This window comes from Microcebus murinus, chromosome 9, assembly GCF_040939455.1.
Source record: "Microcebus murinus isolate Inina chromosome 9, M.murinus_Inina_mat1.0, whole genome shotgun sequence".
NCBI lineage: Eukaryota > Metazoa > Chordata > Mammalia > Primates > Cheirogaleidae > Microcebus > Microcebus murinus.
Window position 1 is genome coordinate 73,826,030 of NC_134112.1, and position 21,614 is coordinate 73,847,643.

Below are 21,614 nucleotides of genomic sequence, written 5' to 3' on the forward strand. Positions count from 1 at the left end.
ATGGAGAGAATCTTTTCATATGCTAATTTTTCATCTATATATTTTCTTTTGTGAAGTGGCTGTGAAGGTCTTTAGCTTGTTTTGTAATCCAGTTGTTTAGTTTCTTATTGTTGAAGTTAAAGAGTTCTTTGCATGTTTTGAATAAAACTTCTTTATTAGATGTATTTTTTACAAATATCTTTTCCCATTCTCTGGCTTATCTTCTCATTCTCTTGACCTTGTCTTTTTTCAGAGCGGATGTTTTTAATTTTAATGAATTTCACCATATCAATTATTTCTTTCATGGGTCATGCCTTTGTTGTTCCATTGCATTTTTAAAAATACGAATTGGTGATTATGCATACATAACTAAATCCTCCACCAGGTATCAAGGAAAAATGAAGACCTTTAAATAGAACAAAGAAATGATTTCCTTACTTTTGAGCCAACATTTTCACAGGATCCTGACTTTTTAGATCAGTAAAAAATTGCACAGAAGTTATTCATAAATGGTTTGTGATACCAATACCATTCCCTCTGAATTTAATAAGGATAACAATTACCTTTAGAGTAAAAGTTTTATATATAACAAGGGATTAATTAAAGCCATCTCAGGAATTATTCAAAGGTGGAGAGAAAAGCAAGCTTGAGAGAGGATTTCTCAAATATAAACAGAAGTGGGCAGGGGAAAGGAATGTACCTCATTAAAAAATGAACTTCAGAAAATTGATTTTTGTTAATGATAATAAATAGAAATGCTCTCAAGAAAGCAAGTTCAAAAGGTAAATGAGTCCAAGAAATCACAATGAAATCACGATGCTACTTTCAGAAATAATATGTTTTCTAAGTGTTTAAACATAAAAAAAGGACAAAAATAGACCATCTAAACTCAGACCTACATAATGATGTGAAATTTATTTAAATATGACAACATGAGAATAGGAAAAGAACAAAAGTCAAAGGTAGTTCAAAAATGGACTACTCATAGAGTAAAACTTATAGGAACATCTTTTAAAATTTATTTTGCATTTACTAAAAAGATATAAATAAAGCATTAATACTTTATTTGAAGTAAACAAAATAGATTAATTAGCAATGATAGAAAGAACATTTGTAATTCTGTTTATGTTTTAATTACATTTTATGTAATTTTCTATTGGTACTAAATGCAATAGGGAAAAGCAAACTCTACCCCTACCCAGCTTCTCCTTGTTCTCCCAGAGGTAACCACTGTTGTCAATCCTTGGCAGTGGTTTTGAAGATATTCTCCAAGGTGTTTTAGGTATATATGCATATACTAAGCATATATATGCTTGTATATGCTTAGTATATGCATATAGCTAAGCATATATGCTTAGATAGGCATATATGCATATACTACATTTATGCCCATATACATATTTCACAGCCAAAAGTAGTTAACTATACACAATATTCTATATATTTATTTATTTAATTAGCAATACACTTGATATTTTTGTATAAATATATATTCAATTTCTCTATTCTTTTTAACAGTACGTTTGTAGGAGTGCATATATACAACTGTGTACAGCTGTGCCATATTTAGAGATTGTCAAATCCTATATTACTTCAAATAACACAATTGCTATGTCAGAGGGTATGTGAAATATCAATTTTGATAAATATTTCTAACTGGATTATAGTTGAATTCTTAAACATCAAGTAAGACAATACAAATTTTCCCACTCCCTTTAAGAGTATATAATCAAAATTTGGTTGTTATCTAGACTGTGAAAAATGTTATCACATAATTTTAATATCATTTTTTAAAACTATGACTGAGATTAAACATTTTTATATATTTGAAAACAATTTTTATTGACTTTTAATTAAGTTGACTGTTCATATTCTATATGTTTTGTATTGAGATAATGGATATATCATTCACTTTTCAAATGTATTTAGCAATTAGAGAATTTAGCCTTTTTAATGTGATAAGAATTGAGTCATGATATTTTTGTTGCTACAGGGTCTTATCTTGATGTTGATGGCTGCAGACTTATCAAAGGTGTGGTCACTGAAGGCTGGGGTGGCTGTGGCAATTTCTTATAATAAGACAATAAGGTGTGTCACATTGATTGGATCTTCTCTTCAAGAAAGACTTCTCTCTAGCATGTGATGCTGTTTGGTAGCATTTTACTCACATTAAAACTTCTTTAAATATTGGAGTCAATCTTCTCAAATTCTGCCCCTGCTCCATCAATTAAGTTAATGTAATATTCTAAATTCTTTGTTGTGATTTCGATAATGTTCACAGCATCATCACCAGGAGTAGAGTCCATCTCCAGAAACCACCTTCTTTGTTCATTCATAATAAGCAATTCTTCATACATTAAATTTTTATAATGAGGTTGCAGCAATTCAGTCACACCTTCAGGTTCCACTTCTATTTCTACTTCTCTTGCTGTTTTCACCACATCTACAATTACTTTATCCACTAAAGTCTTGAACCCCTCAAAGTCATCCATGAAGTTTAAAATCTTCCAAATTCCCATTAATGTTGATATTTTGACCTCCTCTCATGAGTCACAAATATTCTTATTGGCATTGAAGATGGTGAATATTGTTTGGAACATTTTCAATTTACTTTGACCACATATATCAGAAGAATAAGAATCAATGTCTGATTCAGCCTTACAAAGTGTATTTCTTAAATAATAAGAATTGAAAATCAAAAGTGCTTCTTGATCCATGGGCTAAAGAATACATATTGTGCTAGCAGGCATGAAAACAACATTACTCTTCTTGTACATCTCCATCACAGGTCTTGCACTACTGGGTACATGGTCAGTGAGCAATAATATTTTGAGAGGAATCTTTTTTTTTTTTTTTTTTTTTTTTGCCCTGAGCAGTAGGTCTCAACAGTGGGCTTAAAATGTTCAGTAAATTATGCTATAAACAGATGGGCTGTCATCCAGGCTTTTTTGTTCCATTTCTAGAGCACAGGCAGAGTGTATTTAGCATAATTTTTAAGAGCTCTAGGATGTTCAGAACAGTAAATGAGCACTGCCTTCAACTGATAGGCACCATCCGCATTAGCCCCTAACAAAAGAATCAGCCTGTCCTTTGAAGCTTTGAAGCTAGGCATTGACTTCTCCTCTCTAGCTGTGGAAGTCCTAGAAGATATTCTCTTTCAATAGAAGGCTGTTTCATCTACATTGAAAATGTGTTTCTCAGTGTAACCACCTTTATCAGTGATCTTAACTAGATCTCCTGGATAACTTGCTGCAGCTTCTACATCAGCACTTGCTGCTTCACCTTGCACTTTTACATTATAGAGATGGGTTCCTTTCCTAAACATCATGAACTACCCTCTACTGGTTCTAACCTTTTCTTTCTTCAACTTTCTTATCTCTCTCCATCTTCATAGAATTGATAAGAGTTAGGGCCTTGCTCTGCATCAGGCTTTGGCTGAAGAGAATGTTGTGGCTGGTTGATCTTCTGTTTGGACTACTGAAATTTTGTTCATATACCAATAAGGCAGTTTAACTTTCTTATCATTTGTGTGTTCACTAAACTAGCACTTTTAATTTCCTTCAAGAACTTTTCCTTTGCATTCACAACTTGTCTAAGTGTTAGTCACAAAAGGCCTAGCTTTCATTCTATCTTGGCTTTCAATTTGCCTTTATCACCAAGCTTAGTCATTTCTAGGTTTCGTCTTAAAGTTAGAGATGTTCAATTTTTCCTTTCACTTAAAACTTACAGAGCATTGTAGGGTTATTAGTTGGCCTAATTTCAATATTGCTGTGTCTCAAGGAATAGGGAGGCCCAAGGAGAGGGAGAAAGATGGGGAAATGGCTGGTCGGTGGATTTGTCAAAACACACACATTTATCGATTAAGTTCACTGTCTCATATGGGTTCAGTTATGGCACCCCAAAACAATTACAATGGTAAGATCAAAAATCACTGATCAAAGATCATCATAACAGATACAATAACAATGAAAAAGTTTGAAATATTACAAGAATTACCAAAATGTGACACAAAGACATACAAGTTTAACCCTTGTAAATTTACCTTTATTTACCTACTTTCCATATTGTACTTTTTGGAAGAAGTCACTGTGTGTAGTCTAGACTTAAAGAGTGAGGATTTATGCCTCCCTCACCCACTTGAAAATGGAGTATTTATATAAATTATTTGAAATTGTTTTACAAGGGAGAATGCCTCTTGTGTTTACTTATTTATTTATTCAGTTGCTTATCTATATCAGTATAGATTCATGGATATTTATTTTATACTTTGGGTTACAATCCAATGCTAATACATTTATCTTGTTCAATTGGTTTTCAGATTGATTGGTCCTTTGGAACCACCAGAGGGGCTTTCAGGTGGCTCTTATATCCCTTGGACCCTCAGCAATGAAGTGGGTTTTTTTTGTTGTTTGTTTGTTTTAGCATTTCGTTACTTTCTGTCACTATGATATGTTCCAGGCTAATCTTACATATTTTCTGTCACAATCCTAGAATCAGACATTTTTCCAAAGAGACATAGTTCCTTTTATGTAGAATTGTATCAGAAACCAAGATCTGGGAACTACAAATGCTTGTTGAAGTTAGGGGCCATTGTTTTTAGGGTCTTTCCACTAACAGGGCAAAAGTATGCCTGTGTATAATAACCCATGTATATATGAATATTTCTACATGTAACTATCTCTGTTTACATATGTTTTACTCTCTATCTCTGTATATTTGACTTTTTTACATTCCATATATAAGTGAGATCATACAGTATTTTTCTTTCTGTGTTTGACATATTTCACTTGCACAATGGCCTGTGGTTTTATCCGTGTCATGGCAAATGACAGGCTCTCCTTCTTTTTTAAAATTGTTTAGTCATCAAATATACAGAGATTTTCTAGGTTAATTCTAGATTTTCTAGGTTTCTACCTTTCTGTTAATTGCTTTGTTTCATTTTATTGTGTTTTGAGAAAATCCTTTGTATGATTTCTATAGTTTTCAATTTATTAGGCTGTATTTTATGGCCCAGAATGTGATCAGTCATAGTAAATATTCCATATGAACTTGAGAATAAGGAGTATTCTGCCACTCTTGGATGGTGCTTTCCATAAGTGCCATGTTCTGGCTAGCAGCAATTTTTCTTACAAGTGAGTTCTTTTATTTTTTTATTTCTTCTAGCCAGCCAAGATCAGCAACTATATGACTACTTTTCCTGGAGTCTTTTTCATCATCCCTGCCTTCTTGCTTTGCTAAGAAAGTGATTTCTTCCAGATTCCTAGTCTGCGTAATTGCCCGGTAAACATCATTTCCTTTGCTTATCCTTGGAATCTTTTTAAATCAAATGTAATTATGCCAAGCTCTCTGCTGACATACACACATACACCATATATATATATGGTGTGTGCATGTGTGTGTGTGTGTGTATACATATATATATATACATACACACACACACACACACACATATATATATATATAGAGAGAGAGAGTTTCAAAGAAGATACTGTTTCTCTAAAAAGATAAACTTCTCATCTTGAAGAAACTGTTTCTGCAGTGATAAGTAGGTCAATATGTTCAATATGCTGTGGTTAGCCAGAGATATTTCAGAGTTTCCTCAGGCACAGCCATGTATAACATGAGAATTGCTTGACATTACCCTAACAGGAGTGATCTATATTATGTGCTAAAGTAAATACACTTGAAAAAGATTCTATTTTTAATAAATAGTATATCTACATGATATATATAAAGAAAGATAAAATGTGTTGATAAATTACAGGGAGCAGTATAGGTACTTAGAAAAAAAACATTCAAAATGAAACACTTTATTATAGTATGCGAATTATAAACCAATAATATGTTACCCCTTGAATATTGTGCATGAAATATTTGTTATTATAATGAATGTAATTTAAAAGAAATAGAGACACTGATGAGGCAATAAAGGGTAAATGATCTCAACATTCTTTCTCTTAAGCAAATGTGCTCAACAACCATTTACAGTATGAAATTATTAACTGCTTAGAAACCAGAACTGTAACAGAAAATGATAACTGTAAAAGAAATTAAAGCAGTTGGTTAAAAAATAAATCTCTAACATTTACATAATCTCCTGGTACTGAAATGTATATTATTTTAAATGAGTGTTATTTACTTAATAATCTATAAAAAGTGATTTGACTCCTCCATAGATTTTTTTCAAGCCAAAACCTATTAGAGTCTTTGCAGTGAAATATTAAACACTTAGGTTGTAAAACTTACAAATGAGCCATTACTGTCGATCAGGTCAGTATAGGTGCTATGTATGGGCCATCTTTTGGCTAAAATGACTTATAATATTTCACAGATAAAAATATCAATCCTGTATTGCAATGATTTACTATAAAAAGACACCATAAAAATAAAATGCAAACATGTTTTCCTTAAACACTTGTGAGATGTTTAAAAAAAATTAAAGATCTAAACATTTCTAAAAGCATTATATTTCAAAAGATATTCTACAGTTGTAAATTTTTTAGAATGATATATATTTATAGATTATTCAAATTTTATTCTAATTTATTCCCAGTGATGCCAGAACAGGACTGGAGGAATTATCTTAATTTACACCTACAGCTGCAGGAATAGGACCAGAGATAAAGAAGGAAAATTAGCAATGTTGTAAAGTTAAAGAAGCACGGAACTGTGAGTTCAGAGATCTTTATTGTAAACTAAGCTTTGTTTCTAACTATCAGTTTTATCCAGGCAATGCATTTTACTTGTATCTTCAGTCTTATTATATCTTAAACAAGGATGTCAGAGTGCAATTTCTAAGGATAATACTTGGAATAAAATAAGTTCTTAATTAGGAATACCTTATTTAAAAAACACTCAATTTCAAATCCAAAGGCAATTTTTAATAAGCAAAATAAATATGTACTTAAAATTTCTGAATCTACCAATAGAATCTCAACCTAAGAAGGCTCCCTAACTAAATAGTAGAGAGAAGACATCAAAATAAGTATACATTTTAAGTAAGAAAAAATAAATTTTTAATCAAAATGGAGGTTAACAATGAATTGAGAAGTAGAACAATTATGTAATTCCTAATTGCTTTTCTTAGTCTTTTAAATCCAAATTGATCATTTTACACACACATACACACACACATACACACTTTGTTGTATTGTTTTAATTAAGAGGGTGCTGTATAATCTACTGTCTGTATTTTTAAAATCTAGAAGTGAACCTAGGAGGTATTATGTTATGTGAAATAAGCCAGGCAGAGAAAGACAAATACTACACGACCTCACTTATATATGGAATCTAAAAATTTGAATTAATGGGAGCAGATAGTAGAATGATGTTTGCCAGGGACAGAAGATGGAGAGTGGGGGATGGACAGACATTGGTCAAGGGTATACAGGATGAATAAGTTCTGGAGATCTATTGTAAGGGATGGTGACTATAGTTAATAATGATGTATGTATACTTGAAAATTTCTAAGAGAGTAGATCTTACATGTTCTTACCACAAAAATAATAAATATTTGAAGTGATGGATATGTTAGTTATCTTTATTTAGCCATTTTATAATGTGTGTATATTAACATATCATGTTATACACTGTAAATCTATACATTTTTGTCAATTATACCTTAATAAAGCTGGGAAAAATAGAAAAATAAATAAATAAATAATTGTAGAATATATTTAGATTTAGAGAAAAATTGGGAAGACAGTGCAGATAGTTTCTCATTCCCACTTTCCTATATTATTAACATCTTACATTAATATATATTTATTACAATTAATGAAACAGTATTGATCCAATGCTATGAACTAAAGTTTATATCTCATTAAGATTTCCTTAGTTTTTATCTATGCCCTATTTCTGTTCCTGGTTCCCATTCAGAATACCACATTTGTTTACTTTCCCTATCTTCTGAAGTACCTTCTAGTAGTGACACTTTCTCAGACTTTCCCAGATTTTGAAGTGTTAGTTTTAGAAATACTGGTCAGATGTCTTGCAGAACGCAAGCTTCTCCATAGTAAAGGTACTCTCTTTCCCTTTTCATACCTATACCCTTTTAAAGAAAGTCACAATGAGCAGACCATGTTCAAGGAGGGAGGATTTATGCTTCAGTCCCTTTAGGGCTGTATCTACATAAAGTAATTGGAATTCTTCCACAAGGGAAATTTGTTTTTACTTCCCCTTTTATTTCTTTATTTAATAATTTATTTATATCAGTATGGACTAATGAATATTTATTTTATACTCTAAATTTTAATCCAATATTACTTTATTTTCTTGATTGAATTTTCCCAGCTTTGGCCAGTAAGAGCTCTTATATTTAGCTATGTTGTCCCTGGGACATACTACCATAATTGTAATTTTTTCAGCACTTTATTTCATCCAGGCAGGACAAGATGTGCCAGGATTATCTTGGATATATCCTGCTCTGATTATAGAACCAGCTATTTCTCCAAGGAGACCTGGTTTCTTTGATTACAAAATGGCATGTAGAAATTAAGGTCTGACCAATATTTGTCCTCATAGCTAATTGCTATGGGGGTGCCATTGCTTCTATGTCCACTTAGATGATGTAACAAGGACATACATGTGTATATGCACATATCTATAAATATTTGTACATGTATGTTATGTGTCTATTTTAAGCTAAATATGAGTTCATACTGATGACTCCATCTCTAATCATTTACCACATGAATTGTTTCAGACATACTTCATTGCTTATTTGTAACCTCCTACTCTAACATTGAAAAAACTGTCTCCCTCCATCCACCATCCATATTTTAATTTTAGTGTACACGTGTAGTGATTTCAGAATTGTTAGCCAATAGTTCCATGGGAAATGACTTTATTAACTAGAGTACAGTGCTTTTGCATAGTTTCTTTCAGTCTTACTGTCTCTACTCATTTCCAAGGTGATTTAGGTCAGTACTTCTTTCCCCTGACCCCATTAGGTAAAGATTATTTTATACATGTGAAATAAAGTTAGATTCTTTTTCACACTCTGTATTCTATTCTGGGATCTCCTGACTACATAAATATTTCTTTTGTCATTTGAATACATTACTCTATGTGGTATAATGCATGGGTTTCAACAAAAGCATAGTACCATATATCCTCCATTACAATATTATATAAAATAGTTCCACAGTCCTGAAAAATTCCCTGTGGTTCACATATCCAGTGTTCTCCCCATGCAACTCCTAGCTAGCAGTGATCTTTTTACCATCAGTGATCTTTTTACCATTATTTATTTATTTTTTTCAGTATGTCATCTGTTTTGCACTGAATGTCTCTGTTTCCTCAAAATTCTGTGTGCAAAGCCTACCCTACAAGGTAATGGTCTTAGGAGGTGTGATCTTTAGGAGTCGATAAGGTCATCTACCTTCATAAATAGGATTAATGATTTTATGAAAGAAACCCCAGAGAGATCCCTCTCTTCTTCTGCCATGTGAGGACACTGCAAAATGATAGCTATCTATGAATCGGGAAGTGAGCCTTCACCACACACTGAATCTGCTGGTGTAGTCTTGAGCTTCTCAGCTTCCAGAACTGTGAGAAATTTCTGCTGCTTATAAGCTACTCAGTTTATGGTAGTTAGTTACAGCAGCCTGAATGGACTAAATATATATATATATATATATATATATATATATATATATATATATATAAATGAAATCTTATAGTATGTAGCCTTATGTAGACTGAATCATTTCTTTAAGCAAAATTTATTTAAAATTGTTCCATGTTTCTGCATGCCTGGCTAGCTCATTTCCTTTTATCAGTAAATAGTATTCCATCATATGATTGCTTCACAGTTTGTTTGTTCATTCATCCATTGAAGGGTATCTTGGTTGCTTCCAGGCTTGGTGATTATGAATTGAATCCTATTAACATCTATGTGAAGGTTATTGTGGGGACACATATGTTTAGGTGGGTTGGGTAAATAAGTAGGTGTTCAATTATTAAATCACATGGTAAGATGATGTCTAGCTTTGTAAGCAACTACCAAACCACCTTCCAATGTGTCTGTGCCATTTTGCATTTCCATCAGCAATGAATGAGCATTCTTGTTGCTCGACATCCTTGCCTACTATTGACATTTGACTGGGTTTTTAAAATTTATTTTAGCCATTTTCATAGGTATGGAATGGTATTTCAGTGCTGTTTTTATTTGTAACTCCCTAGTGACTAATGCAGTTGTGAATGGAAAAAAGCAAAAGCTGTTTATCTTCTGCTCTCATACCATAACAACACAGAAGACGTCTGTGACCACATGTGCAAGCAATCAATTCTGCAGCAGACCCCAGTGAGGTGTCTTCTAATTTAATTCAACTGTCTGCCTGGAGATAGTACCTCCAGGAGTTGACTGATAGCTTGGAGCCCTGAGGTGGCTTCAGAAGTTGGGCTGGTCACCAGAAAGATCAAAGCAGGATTAGAGGATGGGACTTTCAGCCACACCCTCCAACCTTTAGATGAAGTTATAATACAAAGACATTACTTTGGAGATTCGAAGGATTTTAGAAGTTGTATGCCAGAAAATGGGATTGAAGAACAAGATATATTACAGTATCATAATGGTTGAACTTCTTTTCAGATGTTTATTTTCCAACTGTCAGAGTGATGACTGGTTCTTAACCTCCAACCCAAATTGTGGCCAGGGGAATATTAGATGGAGCAATTAGCAAGCCACATACCTACAAGTCACACAGAAGCCTTTTATTACAAAGCTAATGTACATCCAGAAAAGGGACAGATCAGTCAGTCTCTGCGAGTGGAGATGACCCTATGGAATACAAGGTTCGATCTTTTTATTATCCTATGGATGGATGGGTTGTAGCTACTAGGCGATACCTCCCTACATCACAGTTTCCTATCCTCTCTGAAAACATGCCAGGGGGTGAAGTTGCAATATAGGTGAGATTAAAATAATATGGCCACATCATAAAGTTACTCTTGGTTGCCCTTACTAGTGTATATACTTTGTTCTGGGGAAAGTTCCTTAAACAAAATTTCCCATTGTTGTGGTTAATCACTCCTTTCCTTATTGTTTGATCCCATGGAGTCATTTGTTTTATCTTGTTTAATCAACCACTGCTGGGCAGGAGAAGTTCCACCCTTGACCCATCTCCTTGCTGAGATGGCCTCCTTCCCTAATTGCACACTAACACAACTATATGTCTTTTGGTGAAATATCTTTTCAGATCTTTTGCACATTTTTAAATAGGGTTGTTTGTTTTTTATGTTGAGATTTAAGATGTTTTGTATATTTTGGATGCAATTCCTCTATATTATATGTGCTTTTTAAATATATCTCACAGCCTGTGTCTTGTCTTTTATGTCTTGTGACAGTTTCTTTTACAGAGTGAAAGTTTTGAATTTTTATGAAGTTCAGCTTATTTATTTCTGTGTTCATGGATTGTGCTTGTGGTTTTTTTTTCCTTAACTCATCATCAAACCCAAGGTTATCTGAATTTTCTCCTATGTTTCTTTTAGATTTATAGTATTTAAGCATTACATTTTATATTCACATAGGAGAGATGTGAAGTCTGTGTCTAGGTTTTACTGTTTGTTTGCTTGTTTTTAATGAATGTCCAATTATTTCAGCACTATTCATTGAAAAGATAAGCATTGAGTTATTTCAATGGTAACATTCTTTTGCCAATACCAGGCTGTCTTGGATATTCTAGCTTAATACTAATTCTTAAAATCAGTTAGTGTGAGTTGTCCAACTGAGTTTTTCTTCTGGGAAGAATCCTTCTATTTTGGTAGTTTTTCTAGAATGTTCACTTCTCCATATAAACTTTAGAATCAATTTATCAATATCTATAATTTATTTTGCTGGTGTTTTGATTGATGTTGCATAGGATCTATGGATCAAAGTATGAAGTGAAATGTTAATAACATTGACTGTTCTGGTCTATGAACATGGAATATCTCTCCATTTATTTACATTCTTCATTTCTTTCATCAAAGATTTGTAGGTTTACACATATAGATTTTGTTGTATATATTTTACTAGAATAATACCTAATGTCTTAGTCCAGTTGTGCTGCTATGGCAAAATACCTCAGACTAGGCAATTTATTGAAGAAAACCAAACCATTTCACCTCAAAATGTATGTCTCTGACATCTTTTGAGATGGCTACTAAGAGAGGCTACTAACAACTCTGAAAAGCTGTTCTTTTGTGGGAGAGATTTGCATCTATATAGGACATAAAGTGAGATAAACAGCAGATGCAAACAGGCCTTTTTTTGAGGCCCTCTCTTGTCTGGATTCAGGAAAGATTGAGACTCTGACAGCTTTGCAGTTTCTACAGAAAGCTTTTTACCATTGGCTACTATCTATTATTTCTGAGAGCTGCTACCTGTGTGGTTTCATTCACAAGACTGCCTTTCTTTTTTGCTCCTTCCCATAACCTGCCTTGCCATGTTCAAAGCCCCTGTTCTATATGTAATCTCAAGATGATATAAAAGAATCATCCATCTGGCCCTTTCTTTGAGTTTTCATATTTTGCATGACTCCTGTGCACGTATGCATGTTAATACATTATGTCACTTTTTCCCCCTGTTAATCTGTCATTACCAGTTTGTTTTATAGACTCAAATGATCAAATTTTCAGAGGAAATATTTAAATTCTTCTGCCTTATAAATAATAAAATTTTATTTTTGACAGTTCTGGAGGCTGGGAAGTCTAAGATCAAGCCACTAGCAAAGTCAGTGTCTGAAGAGGGCTGTTCTCTGCTTCCAAATGATGCCAGGAATGCTATGTCCTTACATGGTGGAATGCAGAAGGGCAAAAAAGGTCTTGCTAGTTACCTCTGGCCCTTTTATAAGGTCACTGATCCCATTTATAAAGGCAGAGCCCCCCTCGCCTAATTGCCTCCTGAAAGGCTTTACATCTTAATATTGTGGCACTGCAATTAAGTTTTCATACAAATTTTAAAGGGAACACAATAAAACTATAGCATTTCTCCTCTTCCCCACCCTCAATTTATGTCCTCATTCCATCCCAATAGCTCCAAAAGTCTTACCTTATTTCAGCAACAACTCAAAGGTCCAACATCTCATCTAAACCAGATATGAGTGAAACTGATGGCACAATTGATTCTGAGTAAATTGCTCTCCAGCTGTGAACAGGTGAAGTCAAACAAATAATTGCTTCCAAATGACAATGGTGGGACAGGTAGGGAATAGATATTCCTACCAAAAGGGAGAAATAAGCACAAAGAAATAAGTAACAGGCCACAAGTAAGTCTAAAACCCAACAAGGCAAAGAATATTAAATATTGAGTCTTGAGAACAATCTTCTTTGGTTCCATGTCTTGCCTACTGGACCCACTGAGATGAAGGTTAGGTCCCCAAAGCCATGGGAAGTCCCATCTTCATGGCTTTGCTCCATGCAGCCCATGGAGCATCTCTCAAGTTTGAGTCCAGTGCCTGTGGCTTTCCTAGCTGGCATTACATATTGGTGGCTCTACAGTCCTGAGGTTTTGGAAGTGGCTCAAACCCCACAGTTCCACTGGGCATTGCCCTATGAGGACTGTCTATAGTGGCCCCACCCCTGTGGAGGTTCTCTGCCTAGATGCCAAGACTTTCCTAGGAATTCTTTAAAATCTAAGTGAAGGCAGCCATGCCTCCACAGCTTGTACACCCTGTTAGCACTACCTGGATGCTGCCAAGCTTTACATCTTCTGCCCTTTGGAGTGGTGGCCTGAGCTGTACCTGAGCCAATATCAGCCACAGCTAGGCAGCCAGAAAGCACTGTGCTGGAATGTGGGGAGCAGGAACTTGAGGCACAGCTGGGCAGCACAAAGGTACAAAGGACACCCTAGTCACCTCCTTTAAAACCATTCTGCAATCAAGGTCCTAGCATTCTGGGCCTGTGATGAAAGTGGGAGCATCAAAGATTTTCAAAATCCCTTCAAGATCACTCCTTCATTGTCCTGATTAATGCATCTAACTTCCTTCTATCAGCACTAATCTCCTTATCAAACTTTCACTTGACCACACCCTTGGGATTCTCTCCAAAACAAGCTTTTTACTCTTCACATGGCCAGGTTGAGGAATTTCCAAATCTTTAAGTTCTGCTTCCCTTTTGATTATAAATGTTGTCTTTAATAAGTTTCCCTGTTCGCAAATTTTATTATAAGCCATCAAGAGAAGCCCTGTGGCACTTAACAAACCTTTGCTTAGATTTGTCTTTTGCCAAATATCCTAGTTCATCATTCTACCTTCTCTAAACGTAGAATGATTGTGTCTGTGGTCACAGACACAATTCAGCCAAGTTCTTTGCCACTTTATAAAAAGGATGTCCTGTCTTCCAGTTTCCAATAAGGTGTTCTTATTTCCACCTAAAACCTCATCTGAATGTCTTTTACTGTTTATATTTCTACCAGGGTTCTGTAAGATGGTTGAGACTCCGTCTACAGCTCTCCTCTTCTTCAGAACCCTCATAAGAATTTCCCTTAATGTTCCACCTACATCACTAAGGGTTTTTTCTAGTGTCAACTTAAAAGGAAGAAGCTAAGGAAAAGTTAATATAAGTAGAGTTTATTTGGGGCCAATCTGGAGGACTGAAACCTGGGAGCATAGATTTAAGTTGTTCTGAATATACACTCCCATTAGCAGCAGTCCCAAGTAGATTTTCAAAAGGAAAGAAGACACAGTTCGTTTGTAAGTTGTTTACCAAGAATTTGCATTAAAATGACATAAGCTATTGATTGGCTATATATTGTTCTATGTACCTTTGTATTACAAATTCCAGGAACATGAAGATAATGGGTGAGGCAGCTAAATAGGAACAAAATGACTTTAAACAAGTGCCCAGGTATGGTGGGAGGGAGTGGGAGAGGGGGTGGCATGACTAAAGTTCCATACTCATATCTCTCTGGGCCTGATAAATTTTGCATACCTCACATAGTTCAGACTTTTCTGAGCTGTTTTTCTTTTCTCAGTAATACACATTTCCAAATTCTTCCACCCTCTACCCATTATCTAGTTCCAAAGCCTCTTGCTACCTATTTCCTTTCCTAGCTACACCATTCAGAGTTCTGCTGTCTCTCTTTTTTCTCCCCTTTTGTTGAAACAGAAAAGCTATACAGGACTAGTATTAGATTTCAGAATTGTGCTCTGTCAAAGTCCCTTCCCTGGAAAGTATGCCTTTATTATAGTCAAGCTTCTGGGAATATTGCATAATGATTACCATTTTCCTCTCTCTACCAGAGACATGAGGGCATCTTTGGATTGGTGGTGTTTCTGGAGGTAACGTCCATGAAATTATTGTAGTGCCCAAGACTATGGTCCTGAGGACTTTCTTACTTTCACACAGTCCACACTCAAAAATTCATCAAAATTACCCTTTTATGTAATTAGTCTGTGGTTTCAGTGACATCTATTCCAAGTAAGCCATTATTGATTACTATATCTCTGTATGTACCTGTCTTTACAGATTTGGGATTTTGCGACTTCATTTTTCTGATATGTCCTAGAAATCATTGATTCTCAGCTTTTCCAGCTTTTTTTTTGTTTTAAGGATGGCATAATTATTTCCAAGCTCTTCACAAGTAAGAAATGAAACCCAAAGTGGAATTAAATGCTTTTAGCTATATTTCTTAACCAGCAGTATCTGGTATTTTCCTTTTTCTTTTTCTTTCTCCTTCCTTGCCTTGCCTTTCTTTTCTTTCTTTTTCTTTCTTCTATAGAGTATCCATCTAGGAAGCTTCTTAGAAAAAGAGATCCCTAGAGATTCTGATTCTGAAATGCTGTGGTCCAGACACCACTATTATAAGATCCTTGGTGATTCTTTTATACAATCAGGTTGTAGAAACTAATGTTCTAGAAAATAAAGATAATTTTTGCTAGAGTTATTGTCTTAATTTATTCAAGCTACTCTAACAAAATACCATCAACTGGGTGGATTATAAAGAACAGAAATTTATTACTCAGTTCTGGAGGCTGAGAAGTCCAAGATCAAGGCACTATCAAATTTAGAGCCTGGTGAGGGACCTCTTTGTGGTTCATAGATACCAACTTCTTCCTGTATCCTCACATGATGGAAGTGGCAAGAAAGCTCTCTGAGAACTTTTTTGTAAGAGAACTAATCCCACACCATAATACCATCACAATGAAGATTAGGTTTCCATATATGGCCTTTGGGACGACCCAGATATTCAGATTATGCAGTTATCAATTCATGATTCTCTATTTTTTACTTCTTTTGATGTCTAAGATACAACTTAACTTATTTTAAAGCAGTTACTATGATCTTAAATATTCTATTTTTCATATTCCTTCAAGAATTTGATCCCACAGAATGCTATAATCAAAATTTGGGTATCATTAATCTTTCTGAAGCCTAAGAGAGCATGTTGAATCACATTTGACTGGAATGAAGGTATCTATTAAGATTCCAGAAAGACCTTCAAAAGATGATACATGGAAGCATTAATCAGGTTCCTTAAAATGATAGAAGCAATCAATTTAAATCATTGGCAGGAAGGGAATACCCAAAGACACATTTAAAATTCCACAGATGAAAATGGCTAAAATTAATTAGTCAGATATTAGGGGATTGGAAAGTTGGATATGTAAAAGTGAAGTTGAAGATCATGCTTAACATTCCATTAATATAAAAATTAATTCAGAGATCAGAACAGACTTGACCTATCTCTATATAATGCAAAGTTAAACATATAAATGGAACCCTAGAGTGATGAAATAAATTTATTATCACAGAACTGGGCAATATCAGAGCCTCACAATTTTGGTCTAGGTTTTTTTTTGTTGTTGTTGTTTTAATAAACAATATGTGATTGTTTGCATGTGTGTGTGTGTATCTATTTACATGTTGACATGTATATTTTTTCCATTAGATTAAAGGGATAGAAGATAATGAAAAGACAGGGAGAAAGAGAGAGAAATGAGAGAAAGTTATAAAGTTATATTAAGTGAAGAGTCCTGGTTTTTATTTTCTCCCAGGTAATAGATGAAGAAAATGGGAAGGATGCTGTACCTTCTTTGAGCTCTGAAGTTGTTAGTCCTACAGAGAATATCTGTCTCAAGACTTTGATGTGGAAAAGGAAAAAGTTTAAATCCAAGTTCCATACTACTGTAAGTACTAATATTCCAAGTTTCAGAAGCCTGAACAAAACATGATGTCACTGGACTAAAATCTAGGAAATACCTTAGCAACACTGGAGAATCTATGATAGTAATATATATATATATATTTGTTTCCAAATATGATAGGGATATAATGGTGGCAGCCTGAGTAAAAAATGTAGAGACTCTTGCTCTGTACAGAGTGTCTGAAACATAGGTAAAGTATACTGGTATTGACACATTAGCACTTCCTAGTGAGCATTCTTGAAATTAGGATGTTAGGACATGACACAATCAAGTATCAAAAATACAAATGTAATACAGTAATTTCTCCCATCCCCCTTCTTCACATTTCACTTCAAATTTTTATTTTAAATTTACCAAACATAGCAAATTTGAATTCACTCCTCATCACTCTTTGATTTCCCCCCCCAAAAAAAAATTAAATGTGTTTTGACATTGGGTGAGATAGAGGAAAAGAAATAAAATCATGTTTAATTATGTACAAAATGATGTACTGGGCTGTGTGTGGTCTGCTGCCTACCAATTACAATATTAACAATTTAAGTAAAACAAGACATGAATCCAATAGCTTATGATTGTAAACCAGCAGCATTGAGAAGATACTTCACTAGTCCCACAGGGTGAATACAAGCTCATTTAAAGTCAGCTTAGCTAGCAAGTTGTCTTCATAGTATATAATAAGATTTCCGGTACCCTGGATAAGAATAAGGAGCTACAAACTTAAATCATACTACATGACACTTCAAAAGGTTTTTTATCTCACCTAATTTAAGATTCATAACTAAAGCCAGGCTATGATTTTATTCTGACATTTCATCTGCTTAGCATAAGGAAGAGTCATCATGACCTCAGAATCTGAGCCAGCCACAGTCATTCAGCAATCTAATTTTATACTCAGTGGGCTGGAATATTTTCCATCATTCTGGAAATGTTCTGGTTCATCTAGGAAACACTGGTTCTTGCATTTTATCTTCTAAAATAGATAATGGAGTAGTAGTGATCATGCAGATTAAGTGCATTTGTTTTAAAATGTAGATTTAAAAAATCTTGTTAATGAGAATAGCCCTCTTTTCTTTAGATATTTTGCCAGCTGTTTGATAACAACTGTTCTCTAGTGCAATTTACACTGACATATTTGCTTCTTGAAGATTTCCTGATTAAGTGAATCAGAAATACTTAGGATGCAATTTATAGTTCTCTAAATTCCAGATTAATCTTCAACACAGATTGGAGTTAACTATTAAAGATTTTCATTTCCATATTTTTTTCAAATACTTATGTACTTAATATTTCAGCTTTCTAGCTTTGTTTTAATATGATGCAATTCTATGTGGCATATATGAACTGGTGAAGCAAGAATAGATCATAACTTTTTAAAAGAATTATATGTAGGAATTCTGGCCCTTCTGCAGGTAAATAACTAATCCATTTTTTAGTAAGTGATTAATCCTACTAAAAGCTAGATAAAAATTGAGGCCCATTTATGATCAACTAAAAACTAACATACTTTGAATGAAGGTTTTGAAAGGAGATGAAGATAATAAAAGTTGTAGTCAGCAAGTTGGGTGCATGCCTGTAAGATTTCTAAAGACAATCAGAATGGGAGAAGTACTTGATTAAATGAAAATTCTGCTAATATTTACATAGATATGAAACCACATAGTTTCTTTTTAAATATTTTTAACTTCCCTTCCACAAGTCCCCAGAGCAAAATACTGTGGCTGAAGCAGAAACCCAGTAAAGGAATATCCATCCAACCATCTGCTCCTTTTCCCTTTACAGTAGCCCCAGAAATATGTCCAGAAACCCCAAAGATTATTGGTGTTTCTTGAATAAAGAAACAGAATTGAATAACTGCAATTTTAATTTTTTTCACATTTTATAAGCTGATCTGCAGTAGTTTTTTCTAATTATTGTTTTTAATATTATGCCTCTCAGCAGTGCTTTAAGAAGTGTCTCTTAAAGATGATGAGGTCAAAGATAGTCATGACATTTATTAACATTATTTAAAAGGTCAAAACCATCGAGCATGTGAAGCACGAAATAAAGTAGCATTCTATGGGTAGATGTTCTGAGTAGAGCTGGACTAAAGCATGTTATCACTGAGGCTACAGGTATAAAAAAGACATAGAAACTCACAGACATGCACTAAACAAGATTAATAGTTCTCCAAATGTAATTTACAGGAAACTGGTTGTCCCCAAGGACATTGTGGGTTGTCTGCCAGCCCAGGTCTCTCTGTTGAATTAGTTTATATTATTTAGTTTGTTTATATCTTGCCTAATTCCAAAAGTGATTTGTACTTAAAATACATGCAAGAGGAATAATTGAGTAAATGAGCAAATTAGAGCTAAAACCCAAAAATACACAAAATATAATACATCCATGAAGATGCTGTTGGTTGATTGCACCATTCTCCAGGATTAACAGGAGGAGGACTGTGTTTCAAGGAAGGAGAGATGAGTTACATTTTAAACAAATAGAGTTTGAGGCTGCATAGAAAATATAACTGTTTCTGGACCTAAGAACTGGGCGAATTTTCCCTGAGTCTTCTTTAAGAAAAGACAGTTTAGAATAACACAGCGAGAAACCTCTTCAACAACTTTATAATAAATAACATACTGAATTTCTTAGGTCATTTATTATGTATTCCTCTACATGGTTCAAAAATAATATTGAAATATAGTTAAATGAAAGCAAGTTTAAAGGTTTCTAAAAGTATATCATCCAGATACACATATTGCAGGGTTGGGCTGTAAGTAATTTTTTTCTCAAATTCTTTGGGTTATTATAATGGAAATTTCTTCCTTTCAAGGATTATTGGGAAAACTATTTCTGCCTCTGTCTTCCCTTTATTAAGTATCTCTTCCTGGGAGGAGTGGTTTATTCGGCATCGAGAATTCTAGGTTGCTGTGGTTTGGATTAGGGGCTGCAAGCTTCCTGTTTGGTAGAATGACAAGAATCTCACAGCGACTGGTAATCTTTCCTCTACTAATTAAAGGTGGAGGCGTTGAAGGTGACTATTTGTATGTAGTTTTCCCTTTTCCCTTTTAGGTTAGCTTATGACAACATACTGTTCTTCATTCAATCTAGATTCCATGAAATAAACACATCTGACTTGAGAACTAGGACTGGAGACTTTTTGGAAAGAGGTTTGAGTGATAGCCCACTTTTCCTGACTTCGAGGACAAGATGAGTATAAAACAGGGGTTTCTTTTAGACTGAGTAAATGTCCACATCAAACCACTGTGCATGGGTCTCAAACCATGATTTTATAAAAAGTGGCAGAAATCCTTATTTTTGCTGCAGATAAAAGATTTTTTTAATCTAATTTAGTTATCTCAGAAAGGAAAACTGATATTTTGTGTCAACTGATATTTTATGTCAATCTGATATTTGTGTCTATATTTTAAATCTTAAAGAACTCGTAGTTGTAGGGATACAACTTTACCCCTAAAAGGAACCCATAAGCAATTTCTTATTGGGATGAATTTTAGAGTACTTAGAAGGATGGATGAAATACATGACACAAGAAGATCTACAGTGGCATTTAGATAAGTATTTCTCAATTATTATGGTACTTAGATTTTGCTAGAGAAATACTGGAAACATATATTCCTTTAATTCTATAGATTTTGCTGGAGAAATACTGGAAATGCATATTCTTTCAATTCTAATCACAGAAATCCTGATAAAACACATCTAGAGTAGAATCCAGTAATGTGTATCTTTTACAAGAATCACAAAATATTCTGATTCAGATACCCACAAACCTTGTTAAAAAGACACTATTATCAGTTTGGGATCAATATAGCATATCTCCCAGTTATTTTGTTAAATATGATGCATCTTGGAGTCTAAAACTTTACCCCCCAATAGCTACCCAAAAAATAACCTCACCTAACCACTATGAATTTAAACAATGTCATCACCTGACCCAAAATTGATCATTACTTATATTATGGATTGAAATAAAAAAGCTAAGGGAAAAAGAAATGCCATTATCTTCACAATTTGAAGTAGAAAAAACAAAGAGAATAATTACCAATGGGATCAAAAGTAAAAAAATCATAATATAGACAAAGGTTTGGGAGGCATAATGTATTATCTTTCAATTAAGTTTTGAAGAAGCAAATAGCACAAATTATACATACTTTTATAAAACTATAAAAAAATTAGAGCAGAGAATAAACTTATTGGTAATAAGACAGAAAGACAGTCATGGAGCAATGGAATCATGTCCATGTTCAGTTATAGCTACAGCAAAAATCCAGCTTACAGTTTTTCTCTTTCTAAGTCCTTGTTTACAGGGTATGTGTGTATGAGTCAGTGAGTGTGTGATAATCTGATGCCTATTAATCATTACAGTAAATTTCCCATTATTTTGGATAAGTAGTGTTATCTTTTTTCTTAATGTCAAAACATAAAAGATGCCTCTGCTAGGCATCATTTCATAGGTTTCTAATCTGAATATCATTGACTTTATTCATTTTTTATTTATTAATATAT